The 14,962-nt window shown below is 40.6% G+C and overlaps 2 non-coding genes across 2 annotated transcripts; one reads left to right on the top strand and one right to left on the bottom strand.

Annotated features, from left to right (window-relative positions):
* Nucleotides 1–2,595: 2,595 nt before the first annotated feature.
* On the bottom strand, nucleotides 2,596–2,702 carry LOC147928570 (small nucleolar RNA R71). The gene has a single exon (XR_015581250.1). It is a non-coding gene; the product is annotated as a small nucleolar RNA R71 (small nucleolar RNA).
* Nucleotides 2,703–12,008: 9,306 nt separating this feature from the next.
* LOC147928569 (small nucleolar RNA R71) lies at nucleotides 12,009–12,115 on the top strand. Its single transcript, XR_015581050.1, has one exon. It is a non-coding gene; the product is annotated as a small nucleolar RNA R71 (small nucleolar RNA).
* The last annotated feature ends 2,847 nt before the right edge of the window (nucleotides 12,116–14,962 follow it).

The raw sequence follows: 14,962 nt of genomic DNA, 5'->3' as shown, positions 1-14,962 counted from the left end.
TATATATATATATATATATATATATATATAACACAGATTCAATTCATATTTTACGTATTAAATTATCTGTTTTAATGTAAATGTGAGATTAAAATTAGAGAAAAAAATAAAACTGCAAATTCAATCAAAATTTAGTATTAATTTTTTTTTACATCTAATTGAATCAATTGGTGGAATGTCACTTTACTTTTGAGTTGCAGCTGCTTTCTCTTTATAAATTTGGTCGCTCACTTTTTCGGGCCGAGATCAATAAGTAGTTCGGGCCAAGATCAATAAGTAGAAGTGATATCTTGTGTTTTAATGTAGTTTCAGAGTTTAATTCTTCATTGTTTTGTGCATATTCATGAGTATTTAGGTTGTTTAGGTTGTATTTTGCATCAAATTTGTTATCTCAGATGTTGGAGTAGAGATGTATAAGAAAAGTGTGCTTTAAAGCCAAATAAATCAATAATTAGCAGTATAATGGAAGACACACATTTGGATGCACACAAGATGATTGATGATTCGGAACCAGTTTGCAGTCCCTCAAAGATCGACTCGTATGAAGACCTTTTCTTGGAATTTAGCTCCAGAATTCTTCATCTAAGTTATTGGAAATTGAGTAAGCTTTGCAATGGAGGTGATTTCAGGCCAATCAGATGTGCGTGTAAAGAATTATACCTGTTTGAGTGAACGTATATACAGCCAGAGTGAAGACAGGAGCCACATGCGGCCAAGACCACCGGCCAAACCATGGTCGTGGGAGACCATCGAGCACCACCATCGGCTAAAAGCCAACCGATTGAACTCACTTGGACCACGAACAGGAGCTACCAGCGGCCAAGAGCATCGACCAAGTGATGGCCGATTGAAGCCATCGGTCAAAGCCAGCGGCCAAACCACGGCCGATTGAACTCTCAACGATGAGAACAGGAGCCATCAGCGGCCACCACCATCGACCAGAAGCTGGCCGGGTCACACTTATTTTGATTTTTCTCCAGGTTTGACCCAGTTTGTTTTGGGTTGACCCGGGTTCCCTTCTATTTTCCTATAAATACTCTAACCCTATTAAAGGGAGACTTATCTTTGGTTTATCTTTTGTTTAGCAGCCTTTTAGGGTTCTTAAGCTCTCTTACTCTTGGTTTGTGGATTGATTGAGTAATTCTAATTTTTTAATAGCAATTTCTTTTTCAAATATCTTAATCTATAATCTCTTATTATGATTTCACAAAGATCAAACTCTTTCCTTTGGGTGATTATGATGATGAGTGAGTAGATCATTAGAACTTTCGGCTTGGTAGATTAGGGAGATAGATGATTGATCTTTGATGTTTAAGGCTTATTTATGTGTTTTCTATCTTGATTAGTGTTAATAATGCTAGATAGCCTTGATCAAGCTTGAATCTAGATATTAGGATTTCTATGCCCATAAGGTGTTTGATGAAATTCCTGAACCAAATTAATCAAGAGATTTGCATTCCTAGCCAATGGAAATTGATGATTAAGATGCTTAGTGGTATTTAGACTTGTTTATAATGCATGCTTACCTTGTGATTGGCTTTGGAAATTGTTGATTATCACTTGATTAGCATAGGATCTCTATCATGGAAATGGATTGATTTGCTTAAGTGTTCTTAGCCATATGATTGTTCTTGATTGTTGCTTAAATATCTAGGATTGGTTAGCTATCTCCCAAGTCAATTACTTTGCCCAAGTTTCACTTGTTAAATCTTGATTTAAAGTTTGTTGCTAAGTGTGTCGTTGTTTGTTTTGAGTTTGCATTGTTTGAATTGTCTTGTTTTCTTTCTTTGAATCAGTTTGTTTGTTAAGATTGCTACAAAAGAACCTTTTCCTGTTTAAGAATAGATTAAGCATCTTTGTGTATTCTTAGTGAGTTGATTAATGCAAATTGTGTATTGATAATTTAATTGAAGTAATTTGGCGCCGTTGCCCATTTGCATTCAGTTTGACCATTAGGATTTCAACTTTGCTTGAGCCTATTCATTTATTTTACATTGTTACTTGCTTGGTTTGCTTTGGTGTTTTGATTTCTTTTTTACAAGGTGTATGAACTTGAGAAGTCAAGGCCAAGCAGACTTGATTGAGCGGGTTGACGACATTTACCGTTTTGAGGGAGAGAATCGCCGGTTAGCAAGACAAGCTATGGATAACAACCCTCCACTTCCTGCTGGTCATAATGGAAATGACCAGCACAATGATGACCAAGCTCCTCTCCATCCTCCAAGACAACCAAGAGTCATTGGAACTTTTGATCAAGCAAACATTAATGGGAACCGCATGGGAATTAGAGCACCTCCTGTTGAGAACAATAACTATGAGATCAAGTCAAGTCTTATCAACATGGTGCAAAGCTCAAAGTTTCATGGTTTGCCTATGGAAGACCCTCTTGACCATCTGGATCAGTTTGACATGATGTGTGGGATAGTAAAAATCAATGGTATCTCTGAAGATGCATTCAAGCTCCGCCTCTTTCCGTTTTCTATTGGAGATAGAGCTAGGACTTGGGAGAAGAACCTACCAGTGGGATCAGTTACCTCTTGGGATCAATGTAAAAGAGCTTTCCTATCCAAGTTTTTCTCTACTACAAGAACAACAAGGCTAAGAAATGAGATATCAAGCTTTGCTCAAAAAGGAAATGAGAGTTTTTGTGAAGCATGAGAAAGATTCAAGGGCTATACTATGCAATGTCCTCATCATAGTTTCTCCAAGGAATCTCTTCTCAGCACATTATACAGAGGGGTGCTACCAAAGATAAGGATGTTGCTTGACATAACAAGTAATGGTAACTTTCTTGGCCAAGAAGTTGATGTTGGTATGAATTTGGTGGAGAATCTTGCTCAAAGTGATGGAAACTATGGGGAGGATTATAATAGAACTCCAATAGATCATTCTGATATGAATGAGTATCACCGCAAGAAGATCAAAGCATTGAATGAAAAGATGGATAAAATGATTCTTGCTGAAACTGACTTTCTTTGTGGTGTGGTGAATGAATGATGTATGGAATGATGATGTATGGAATGAATAGAAGTCAGGGTGTTTCAATTCCCCTTATGCAATTGTAGTATAAGAGGTGTCAATCCAATCTGAGTGTTTGTGAACAATCAAGATGTGCATATGAGTCTAAGTCAAGCCAATTGTAAAGATTGTTTGTCACTAACAATCCTATAATGAGATATGAAATGCAGAAAGTAAAAACAACTAGAACAAGATACTAAATGCAAACAGAACAGACAAATTAAAGCTATAATGAAACTAGAACAGAAGTAGACACTATGCTGATGAACTAATGCAAGACAAGTAATGAACAGAAAACTAAGTGAATGCAATGGAAATGAAACAGGAATGAAACAAGACAATCACAAATCATAAACACAAGTTCTGGGGATGAACTCGAGCAGCACTCGACCGAGTGTAGGTCGAGTACAAGGTCGAGCTAGACTAAACGTGAAAACAGAGCAACACAAGAAAAACAGAGCAATGCAAAAACTAATCAAACAACAAGCAAGCAATGATATTTAGACTAAGATATTAATAAACAAAGAAGGCCTTGAGGAGGGATTCATGGGCTGAGCTAATCATTGTGGTTATCTAACTTGGTCAACAAATCTCAAGCAAACTTTGAGCTGATCTCTAGACATACTATTCTAAGACATGTTTAATCCACTCTCATGGCAAGAAACAGTCAAACCTATGCATTTCTAGACTTGTTCTCACAAAGTAAAGAATCTACACAAGCAGGCATTAAGCAATACATCTCAAACCAAACAAGACTTCTAATCTCTTAGCAAGCCTAATGGTAAGCTCTAGATCTAGCCTTATCTATGCTCCTTAGACATTGGTGTGATGCTAAGATGCTTGAAATCAAACCCTACCTTCTCAGATATAGGATCAGCATTAAGAACATCTAGCCTAGAAGAGATCTACAACAATCAAGCTTGACCAAATCAAATAAACCACAAGATCAACCTAGCCTAACCCATCCTCAAGGTCCTAAGCAAACTACTCACAAGAACACATGGTGAAATATGTCAAAAACCCAGAAAATATTGAAACTTGCATCATTAGAAAGATGAAACAGAGATCTACAATATTGATGAAGAAATAAAACTCGAAATCTTAATATTTTGAAAGTTATGAAACAAACAAAATACAAGAATCTAGTCCTTCTTTCTTAAACAAGTACAAAATCTAAAATAAAAGAAAGTGCAAAAGGAATAAAATCTAAAAAAGGTAAAAACTAGGTTTTTGACTCTCTAAAAAGCTGGACTCCTTTGTGGCTGCAGGTACAAGGGCCTTATATAGGAGGTGAGGTGGAAGCCCTAAAAATACAAAAAATCAAAGCAGTCAACGGTTCGGTCAACTCGACCAGTGCTCGGTCGAGTGGCTGGTCGAGCTGGCTTCTCTCGTGCATTCTCCACTCGGTCGAGTCCTTCTCAGCACATGGTCGAGTGGTGGTCGAGTGGTGGTCGAGTGTGCGGTCGAGTTGGACTCCGGACCTTGATTCTACAGCCTTAACTTTCTTGTTTTCTCCTCAGGATTGCTTCACTTCTCCTCAAAATTGCTTCCATGCTCCTTAAGCTCCAAAATCACCTGTTTATGCATGAAAAGATGCAAATGCAATGCAACTATACTCTAATTCATGATTAGTCCTAAAGCTACACAATAATGGCCTAAATGGATAGCAAAAGATGCAAAAGTTGTGAATAAACTAAGGGAAAACAAGGTAAAATATATGAACATCAACACCCCCAAACTTAGTCTTTGCTTGCCCTCAAGCAAATAATCAAGACAAAAGAAGGTAGGTGAGGTTTGAAAGTGGGATCTCAGCTCCCAAAGCTTGCAAATAGACTATCTAGAATCAATGTCCAAGTTACTAGTACTATGATGCAAGTTGAATGAGCTATACTTAAAGACTTTAGACAAGCATATCACAACCTTTACTGATTTGAGCCTTAGACATCCACATGCATTCAAATCAACCATTTCCTTTAACATTCATTAATCAAGAACATGAATCAATTCTATGCAATGCTTAAACTCATTTGGCTTGGAAATAAAGGCTTTGAGACAATGATGGTCTCTTTTTAGAGTAGGGCTTATCAAAATCAAGGTTCTCTCATGAAAATGGATTGAGCTTTAGAAGAATGCTAAAGGTAAGAACACCTAGACACATACAAGAATAAAACCTTGTCTACCCAAAGGCTCCCAAAGTGTTTTATCCTAGCAATCTAAACCCAAATGATCCTAGTTCTACCCTTTAACTTCTTCTCTTCTTTTTCACCCTTTTCTCTTTTGGTTTTCAAGTCTTAGGAGATGTTTCTTATTTGATCTTTCTAGTGGGATGGGGGATTCTTACTTATTTGCTATGATTCTCTTTTCTTCTTATTCTTAAGACATATAAGCATTTTGCTAGACTTTCCTTTTATTTCTTTTCTTTTCTCTAATTAGAACCCTTCTCAACATTTTTTACTTTCCATCCTTTCACTAGACTTTTACTTAAACACATTCTCCTCTTAAAGACTAAACCCTCTTTTCTTTCTCTTTTTTTTTCTTTTCTTTTCATAATAGCCAAGTCCCAAACCCAACAAGTGAACCACCTAGTCCTATCTAGTTTGAAAAATGCAAACTAGAACTACACAAGGCTTTACTCTTGTCAGTTCAAACCTAACACTTTCTACCAAGCTCAATCCCAAAAAGGCCTCACACACACAAGAATAAACATGCCTTGAAAGAAGGTTTGGTTTAGGGGTAGGGGTACTGATTCTTAATGAGGAAATCAGCTACTTGGATCAACAAGAGTGGTAAAAAGGAAGAAGATGATCCAAATATGTATATGGTATCCATGAGTTTAAGGCAATGCACACATTGATAATTTAAAGTCAATATTAGGTTCTTATAAATAGGAAATGGTTTCAAATCTCAACATGCTTCAATTTAGACCAAATGCAATGTAGGAATTCAAGGCTTGGTTCAATCTTATGCTTCTAACCACTCAACTAGCATCAAAGTACTATTAACTTGGGCATTGATCCTAGTCTAGTGAATAAACAAGCTAACAAGGGAATAATCATCATAGATCCCTAATGCAAATACTATACAATCCTACATGAAACATGCTAAACAAGATCCTAATGTGCAGTGAAAACTACATGAACACTCTTTTTTTTAATAAAGATTTTTTCAAAATTTTTCAAATTTTTAGGGGTTTTCTATGCCTTAGATGCTATGCAAGTATTAACATGATGATGCTAAAAATTTGAAATAAGAAAACAAAACACAACATCAAATGCTATCTCAAACCCTCCCCCAAACTTAAATCACACAGTTCCTGTGTGAAAGATATTTGATTGAGGATTCAAGAGTAAAAACAAATCACAAAACACAACATCAAATGCAATGATATCTACAAGTGAAGGTGATAGTGGTACCTTAGGGATTGTGGAAGTAGTTGTCCACATCCATCTGCATGCTGTCATAGGAGTAGTTGGGGTCTTGCTGTTGACTTGGAGGTGGAGATTGGGGCAGCTCGACGATGGGAATCGACCGGGACTCGGTCGAGTACGTGCTCGAGTGGTGGGGTCGAGCTGGAGCACGAGTGTCAAAATTCTGACCTTGCTGCTGGTAGAACTGCTGGTAGAGTGCTAGATCCATGAAGTACTGGGGTGGGATGGGAGGGTAACCTGGATATCCTGGATAAGCAGCTGGAGGTGGGAAGCCATAGGGTGATCTGGGCTGGAACTCGGCCGAGTGCATTGGAGGTGCTCGGTCGAGTGGGTGCTCGAGTGACCCGGTCGAGTACCTTGAAAATGGTTGTTCTCGGGTACTTGAGCTCCTCTTCCTCTTATTTGGCTAAACAAGATCCTAATGTGCAGTGCAAACTACATGAACACTCTTTTTTTTAATAAAGATTTTTTCAAAATTTTTCAAATTTTTAGGGGTTTTCTATGCCTTAGATGCTATGCAAGTATTAACATGATGATGCTAAAAATTTGAAATAAGAAAACAAAACACAACATCAAATGCTATCTCAAACCCTCCCCCAAACTTAAATCACATAGTCCCTGTGTGAAAGATATTTGATTGAGGATTCAAGAGTAAAAACAAATCACAAAACACAACATCAAATGCAATGATATCTACAAGTGAATGTGATAGTGGTACCTTAGGGATTGTGGAAGTAGTTGTCCACATCCATCTGCATGCTGTCATAGGAGTAGTTGGGGTCTTGCTGTTGACTTGGAGGTGGAGATTGGGGCAGCTCGACGATGGGAATCGACCGGGACTCGGTCGAGTACGTGCTCGAGTGGTGGGGTCGAGCTGGAGCACGAGTGTCAAAATTCTGACCTTGCTGCTGGTAGAACTGCTGGTAGAGTGCTAGATCCATGAAGTACTGGGGTGGGATGGGAGGGTAACCTGGATATCCTGGATAAGCAGCTGGAGGTGGGAAGCCATAGGGTGATCTGGGCTGGAACTCGGCCGAGTGCATTGGAGGTGCTCGGTCGAGTGGGTGCTCGAGTGACCCGGTCGAGTACCTTGAAAATGGTTGTTCTCGGGTACTTGAGCTCCTCTTCCTCTGATTTGGCTCATACATTGAAGCCCTAGCTGGTTCCACAGGGTTCACAACTCTAGAAAGTGCTCTAGTTGAGCTATTCCTCCTCAAAGGGCTTGATGGTGTAGGTGAAGAATTCCCACTCTTCAACTCAGCAATCTCCTTCTTTAAGCCCTTTATAGACTTAGCCATGTTGGTCACCTTCTTCTTCAGCTTATCAAACCTCTTACCATGCCATTTGTTCCATTTTTGCAAAAGAGTTAATCTCTTGGTAGCCTCCCTCACTCCTCTACTATCTCTTGGGTTGAGCTCATAATCCTCAAAGTAAAATTGCTCCTCCCCATCAGCCATTTGCACATCTCCAGCTTCATCAACTCTAGGTTGAACTATCCCATCAAACAAATGCTCCTCAGCTGGCCAAAAGTCAATGTTGGCTCCTTCTTGAATGGTGGTGAGCTCTTGGTTAGGCAAAATCAGTTGCTTTTTCCCAAGTGTTGGAAGTTCAAAGTTGAAAATGTGATTCCCTTGATGCATCTCCTTGGCTAGGATGAGAGTAGAGGTGAGGTAGCTAGAGTCAATCCATCTTGGTGAAACCCTTTCTCCTCTAAGTGGAACCTTAGCAGCTTGTAGGATTGGAGTAATGATGCCTCCAATGGTTAGTGCTCCTCTTGATCCTTTGTTCTCCAACTTGCCTACCCAACTTCTCAAGTAAATCATGTGGTCAATGAGCACCATTGCTAGGTCAGTCTCCACAGTGCTCCCAAGAATGATGGTACCATTTCTTGGTTGAAAGATGATTCCATTGAGAACCAAATCAATCATCTTTAGCTCCCCCTCATTAATTTTCCCAGTTTCCTTCCTAGCAAAGAAGGTGTTGGCAAGAGCTTTGTGGAAGTACCTTAGGACTGGGCTCCTTATCCTTGAGCTCTTGGAGTTGGAGGATGAGTAGTATTTGTTGTCCCCAATGGTTTCCCACACAGCATACAATTCTTCTCTTGGAATCATCAAACTCCTATTGCTCCCAACCTCAAAGCCAAACACATTGGCTATCTTCTTCATTGAAAGTTCATACCTTTTCCCCTTGATTGTGAAAGCAATGTGACCAGCTCCAAACTCAGCATCCTTCCTTGCATATGTGTGCAGCTTGACTGTAGCTAGAAACTCACAACTCTCTTCTTTGTAGCCCTCCATGCAAAGCCCCATAAACTTGGTTAGGTTGCTCTTCTCAAAGAGATACTCCACATCTTCACCAATGGCTAGCTTCTCCATGGTTTCCTTGTGTGGATATCTAGTCCCTAAGAACTCCATTCTCATGAAAGCATCATAAAGTTGCCTCTTTGACAACCCACAAGACTCAGCTTCTCCATCATCCTCTATCTCTTCTTTTTCACTTTCTTCCTCACTCTCATTCTCACTCTCCTCTTGTTCAACCTCAACTGCTGGCCTCTTCCCTTTGGCCTTGTGTCTCCTCATGAACTCATTGAGGGTTGACTCCCTTTCCTCCTCACTTTCAGTCCTCTCAGGATCTTCCTCAACTCTCTCTCTCCTTGGACACGACATCTGGCTCGACCGGCTGCTCGAACCGCCACTCGGTCGAGTGCATGATCGAGTGGGGCGTCGAGTGGCTCTTCCAGCTTCTCCTCTTGATTCAAGGCTAGCATCATGACGTTCCATGGAGTTTGCAGCGGTTTGTTGAGACTTCCTAGTGATCCTTGAAGACATTTTTTTTCTTTTTCAAAAAGAACTGAAGGGAATAGACTCAAAGCTCAAAGTTAATAGGTTAGTGACCCAAAAACTTGAAAGAACTAAGCTTGAGCAAAATATAAGCTATGAGAGAGACTTTAAAACTTGAATTCAATTGTTTTGAGCAAATGAGAGAATGTGAGAGGTATAATCTCGTGCAAGGTCTATATAAAGAAGCTAAGGGGACAAAGAGACAAGGGTGGAGCGTCCATACCATTCAAATTTAAAATGGGAATCTTTGACCTGCTTTTTGCTGCCACTCGACCCCACACTCGACTGTACACGGTCGAGCACCTTGACCAAATTTTGAAATTTCAAAATTTTTCTTCTTGTTCTTCCCTCCACTTGATCGTTCTAGCGATTTGAAGATCAAATGGGCCTTAATTCCTTTCTAGCTCGGTCGAGTACCTCTCGTGGGCAGGTCGAGTGGGCCTGCGAGTCTCCTTCTCCAAGTCTAAATCTCTCCTTACCCAACTACATTTTCACCTAAAGGCATGTCCAACACAAACATAAAAGAAAACACATCAAAACTACAAGGAAAATAAACCATATTTACAAAGGATACCTTAGGGACTTCCTCCCTAGTGAGCTTGTTTAAAGTCACTAAGCTTGACTTTGGTGTCCTTTTTAGACTTGGTTTAGATACCAAGGAGGTGATGAAATCCTCCCTGGAACCTCTTGATCACTGTGAAGTTGATCCTTGATCTCCTCACCCTTAACACACAAACCATATTTCTTCTTGATTTTGAGCCTTGGTCTTGCTTTCTTAAAGGACCTCTTGTTCAGCTTAACTTGGAGATCCTCAACCATACTAGTCAACTCTTGAACTGACCTCTTAAGCTTTTCCACAGAATCATCTTGAGAGGAGAGCTTAGCCTTTGGAGTTGCTTCACCACTTAAACCTTCTTGACCTCCTTTGTCCTTGATAGTAAAAGGTTGATCATCAATGGTAGGAAGGTTGGTTGGGTTATAGATGTTAAACTTCATGGCTATATCTTCAGCAATGTTCAAGGTCACAAGACCCTCTTTGACATCAATAACTGCTCCAACAGTGGCTAGGAATGGCCTTCCAAGAATGATTGGATCTTCAGGTTCCTTGTCCATCTCCAACACCACAAAATCAGTGTGAACCCTTGCCTTCCCTATCTTGACTGGGACATTCTCCAACCTTCCAACTATCTCCTTGTTTGACCCATCAGCTAGACATATATGAAGGTTGGTGGATTTGAAATCAGTTCTCCCAAGCTTTTGTGCTATGGAGTATGGCATCACACTTGTTGAAGCTCCCAAATCACAAAGGCATTGGTTGTAGTGAAGATAGCTAAGTGTGCAAGGCAGATAGAATGGACCTGGATCCTTAAGCTTGATTGGAATGATAACTCCTCCAAGGTCCTCAAGATCCTTCTCATCTTGAGCTTCAGCCTTCTTCTTTGACAAATCAAGCAAAAAATCTTTGTAGAGAGGATATGGATCATACTGTTCCAAGGCAGGTCCTCTCTCTTCTTCTTGGTAAGCAATGGTGATCTCTTGTATGGCCAACACTTCCTCAACCATAGCTTCTTCCTTTAAAACTCTCTTTTCTTCTTGTTGCTTAGCCATCATCTCCTTTCTCTCAATGATTTCCCTAAGCTCCTTAATCTTTTGTGCTTTGAAACGTCCTGGGAATGGAAGAGGTGGCTTGTAAGCAGGAGGAATGTACTTAGCAGGCTTGACATCTTCTGAGTCTGCAACTCGATCGACCACTCGAGCATGCACTCGGTCGAGTGGCTGTTCGAGTACTTGGTCGAGTGCAATAGCGGACTCCAGTTGCTTTGCACAAACGTCACTTGGGGCTTCAGTAACTAATGAATTCCCCCAAACTTGGACTTCACTGTCCTCAGTGACTTCCTCATCAGAGATATGAATGGCCTTTGCAGTGAACTCCCTTGGATTTTGAACAGCTTTTCCAGGGAGTTGGTTGGGTTTAGGAGCTGAAGTAGAGGCAATGTTGTTCTCCATATACTTCACTCTGGAGTTGAGACCTTCAAACTTCATGTTCAAATCATTGTACTGAGATGTGAGCCTTTGATTCAATTCAGCAAACTGTTTGGCTTCCTCAATCTTGCCTTGTGTTTGCCCAATCAACAACTGTTGCATCATTGCTCTTAAGTCTTGTTCCTGGCCTTGGTTAGTCTGAAACCCTTGTGGGGAACACAATTGGGGCTGGAACACTTGATGTTGTTGCTTGGGGATGTAGTTTTGTTGCTGTTGAGGTTGTTGAGGTGGATAGACTTGGTCTTGAGGGTTGGCCACATTTGTGCTCCTATAAGAGAGATTGTTGTTTTTGAAACCTCCTTGGTTGTAGCCTTTGAATCCTCCCTGGTTTCACATGTAGCACAACTCAGCAAATTCAGGCTCCCCCTCTTGAACTGGAGCTTCTTCTTCACCAATGAAGTGAATGGACTTGGACTGGCTTAGGAGTATCTTGTCAAGTTTCTCATTGACCATCTTCAAATCCTTCTTATACTTGTCCTCTTGATCAGTTGAGGAGCCCCTTATGGTCCTATCATAGTCCTCATTATAATTGCCATCAGATTGAGCAAGATTCTCAACTAATTCCCATCCTTCTTCCACATTCTTGTTGAGGAAGTTTCCATTAGAGGCTGTATCAAGAAGCATTCTTATCTTGGGAAGCACTCCTCTATACAAGGTGCTTAGAAGTGACTCATTGCTGAAGCCATGGTGAGGACACTGAGTCTGGAATCCTTTAAACCTCTCCCAAGCTTCACAAAAGCTCTCATTATTCCTTTGAGCAAACCCAGAAATTTCATTCCTCAACCTAGCAATCCTTGCATTGGAGAAGAACTTGGCCAGAAAAGCTTTCTTGCATGCATCCCATGTGGTGATAGCTCCAGTAGGAAGAATCTTCTCCCAAAGGTGAGCTTTGTCTCCAAGAGAAAATGGGAAGAGCCTTAATTTGAATCCATCTTCACTCACTTCATTGATCTTTGTGAGTCCACATATTCTGTCAAACTCATCAAGGTGATCTAGTGGATCCTCCATTGGCAACCCATGAAATTTGTTGGCTTGTATCATTGAGATCAATCCACTCTTGATCTCAAACTTATTGTTTGCTACTGAAGGTGGCACAATTCCAGCCCTTTGGTTGTGGGTATTGGGTGCATCTCCTGCACCAATGTGCCTTGGTCTCTGCTCATGGATAGCTGGTTGCTCCATGATGTCTTGACCTTGTTGTTGTTGAACTACTCTTCCTTGCTTATGTCTCAAATTCTTTTGTAGCCTGTGGATGTTGTCAATAGGCTGTTGAAGACTATCTTTGCCTTTTGACCTTGTGTGCATCAACAAACTCTACTACAGACTCGAACAAGTACACGGTCGAGCGCAGGCTCGAGTGGCTGGTCGAGCTGGCTTCTCTCGTGCATTCTCCACTCGGTCGAGTCCTTCTCAGCACACGGTCGAGTGGTGGTCGAGTGTGCGGTCGAGTTGGACTCCGGACCTTGATTCTACAGCCTTAACTTTCTTGTTTTCTCCTCAGGATTGCTTCACTTCTCCTCAGCATTGCTTCCATGCTCCTTAAGCTCCAAAATCACCTGTTTATGCATGAAAAGATGCAAATGCAATGCAACTATACTCTAATGCATGATTAGTCCTAAAGCTACACAATAATGGCCTAAATGGATAGCAAAAGATGCAAAAGTTGTGAATAAACTAAGGGAAAACAAGGTAAAATATATGAACATCACTTGCCAATCAAAAGCAGTCCACTTTGTTACAGAGAGTGATGTCTATCAAGGGTATCAAGAAGGTATGGAAGCTTGTGTTGAGAGACAAGAAGAGGTCAACTATGTAGGTGGCCAAGGGTATAACAAGTTCAATCCTAATTACCGCAACCACCCTAACCTCTCTTACCGCAACACCAATGTGGAGAACCCACAAGATAAGACTTATCCACCACAAAAACCTCCTGGTTTTCCTTCCCAACCCAGCTATCATCCTCAACCTCAAGGGAACTACCAAGCCAAGCCTCAAACTTATTCCTAACCTCAGCAACAAATGAATGCACCACACCCTCAAGGTTAAGTAGATGACACAAATGCTCTACTTAGACAACTCCTAGAAGGACAAGGGAGAGGTGCCATTGAACTTGCCACACAAATGAAAACCATGCACCACAAAGTTGGGAATGTATATGGTGAGTTAAATGCTAAGATTGAGAGGTTGCAAACACAGGTCCAGGGACAAGCTTCTTCCTCTTCAACAAGACAAATGGGTTCTCTACCGGGAAAACCGGAACCAAACCCAAAGGAGTTTTGCAATGCCATCTTCAAGGAAGAAGTGAACAAGGTTACTAGTATGAGTTTAGAAAAATCAAAAATGGATGGCCATGCTGATGAGAATGAAAGGTCTATTGAAGAGATCTCTGCTCTTCTGTATGGTTCTGCTGTTGAGAGTTTGGTGGTTGCTAAAGTTGAGAAAACTGAGAAAGGATCAAGGGGTAATGAGATAGTCACCAAGGAGGTTAAAAAGAATGATGCACCAAGTGTTGCTCTTCCTCTTTATATTCCTCCACTTCCATTTCCACAAAGGGTTCTTATAAAGGCTAAAAAGAAAGTGCTCTCAAGTTTCAAAGCTAATATGAGTAGAGTTGGAGCACCTTTGCCTTATGTGGATAGCTTGTCTCAAGTTCCTCTCCATGTAGAGTTCATCAAAGCTATTCTAGCAAACAAGGAGAAGGTGGAAGAAATCATGGGAATCTTTGATTCACCAAGGGAACAACATCTTGAACCAAAAACACTTTCCAAGCTTGAAGATCCAGGCATATTTACTATACCTTGCTCACTTGGTGATATACAACTTGATGATGCCTTATGTGATTCAGGAGCAAGTGTTAATGTGATGTCACTTGAGATGGTAAAGAGTCTTGGGATCAAAGACATGAAGCAGCCCTCTTCTTCCATCATGTTTGGAGATGCTTCCTCAAATTCTCCACTTGGTTTGATTGAGAACTATCCCCTCAAGGTTGGTGATTGCACAGTTCCAACAGACTTCATGGTAGTTAAGATGAAAGAAACCAACAAGCTCCCTCTCATACTACGAACTCCCTTTCTCAACACTGTGGGGGCAAGCATTGATTTCCCAAATAAGAAAGTAACTCTTCTTCAAGTGAATCCCAACACATCATATCCTATCAATCCTTCCTCTACAATATTTTGCGGAACAATCACTATTGAAGAAGTGGCAACTAAGGCAGAGCATAGAGATTTGAATGATCAACATAAAGAGCTCCAAGTTGATAAAGTGGGGATTAAAGAGGCTACAAAGCTTGATGAGGACATTTTGGATGGTGAGTGTTTGGACTCTTTATTTGATGACCTCAAAAGAGATTCTAGAGAAGGGGATTTGGGTCAAGCAACAAAAGTTGTTGACAAGAAGAAGAGGAAGAAGAAACAAACCCACCCTCCCACCATTGTTTCATCTCCTATGACTTTGTGTTTGCATCCTTTGGGGCTTGTTGATGGAGCAATAGAGTACAAAGTGAGGCACAACAGTCCTTCTTCACCCTTTGCAAGTGTCAAAGCCAAGCTAGATCCCAAATATCAATATGACAAAGATAAGCTTCATGACCTTCTCTCAAGAGTCATCACTATCAACCTCCACTCTCCTTCC

This window comes from Camelina sativa, chromosome 14 (assembly GCF_030686135.1).
Source record: "Camelina sativa cultivar CO46 ecotype springtype chromosome 14, ASM3068613v1".
NCBI classification, from domain to species: domain Eukaryota; kingdom Viridiplantae; phylum Streptophyta; class Magnoliopsida; order Brassicales; family Brassicaceae; genus Camelina; species Camelina sativa.
This window is presented reverse-complemented; position numbering and strand designations above follow the sequence as displayed.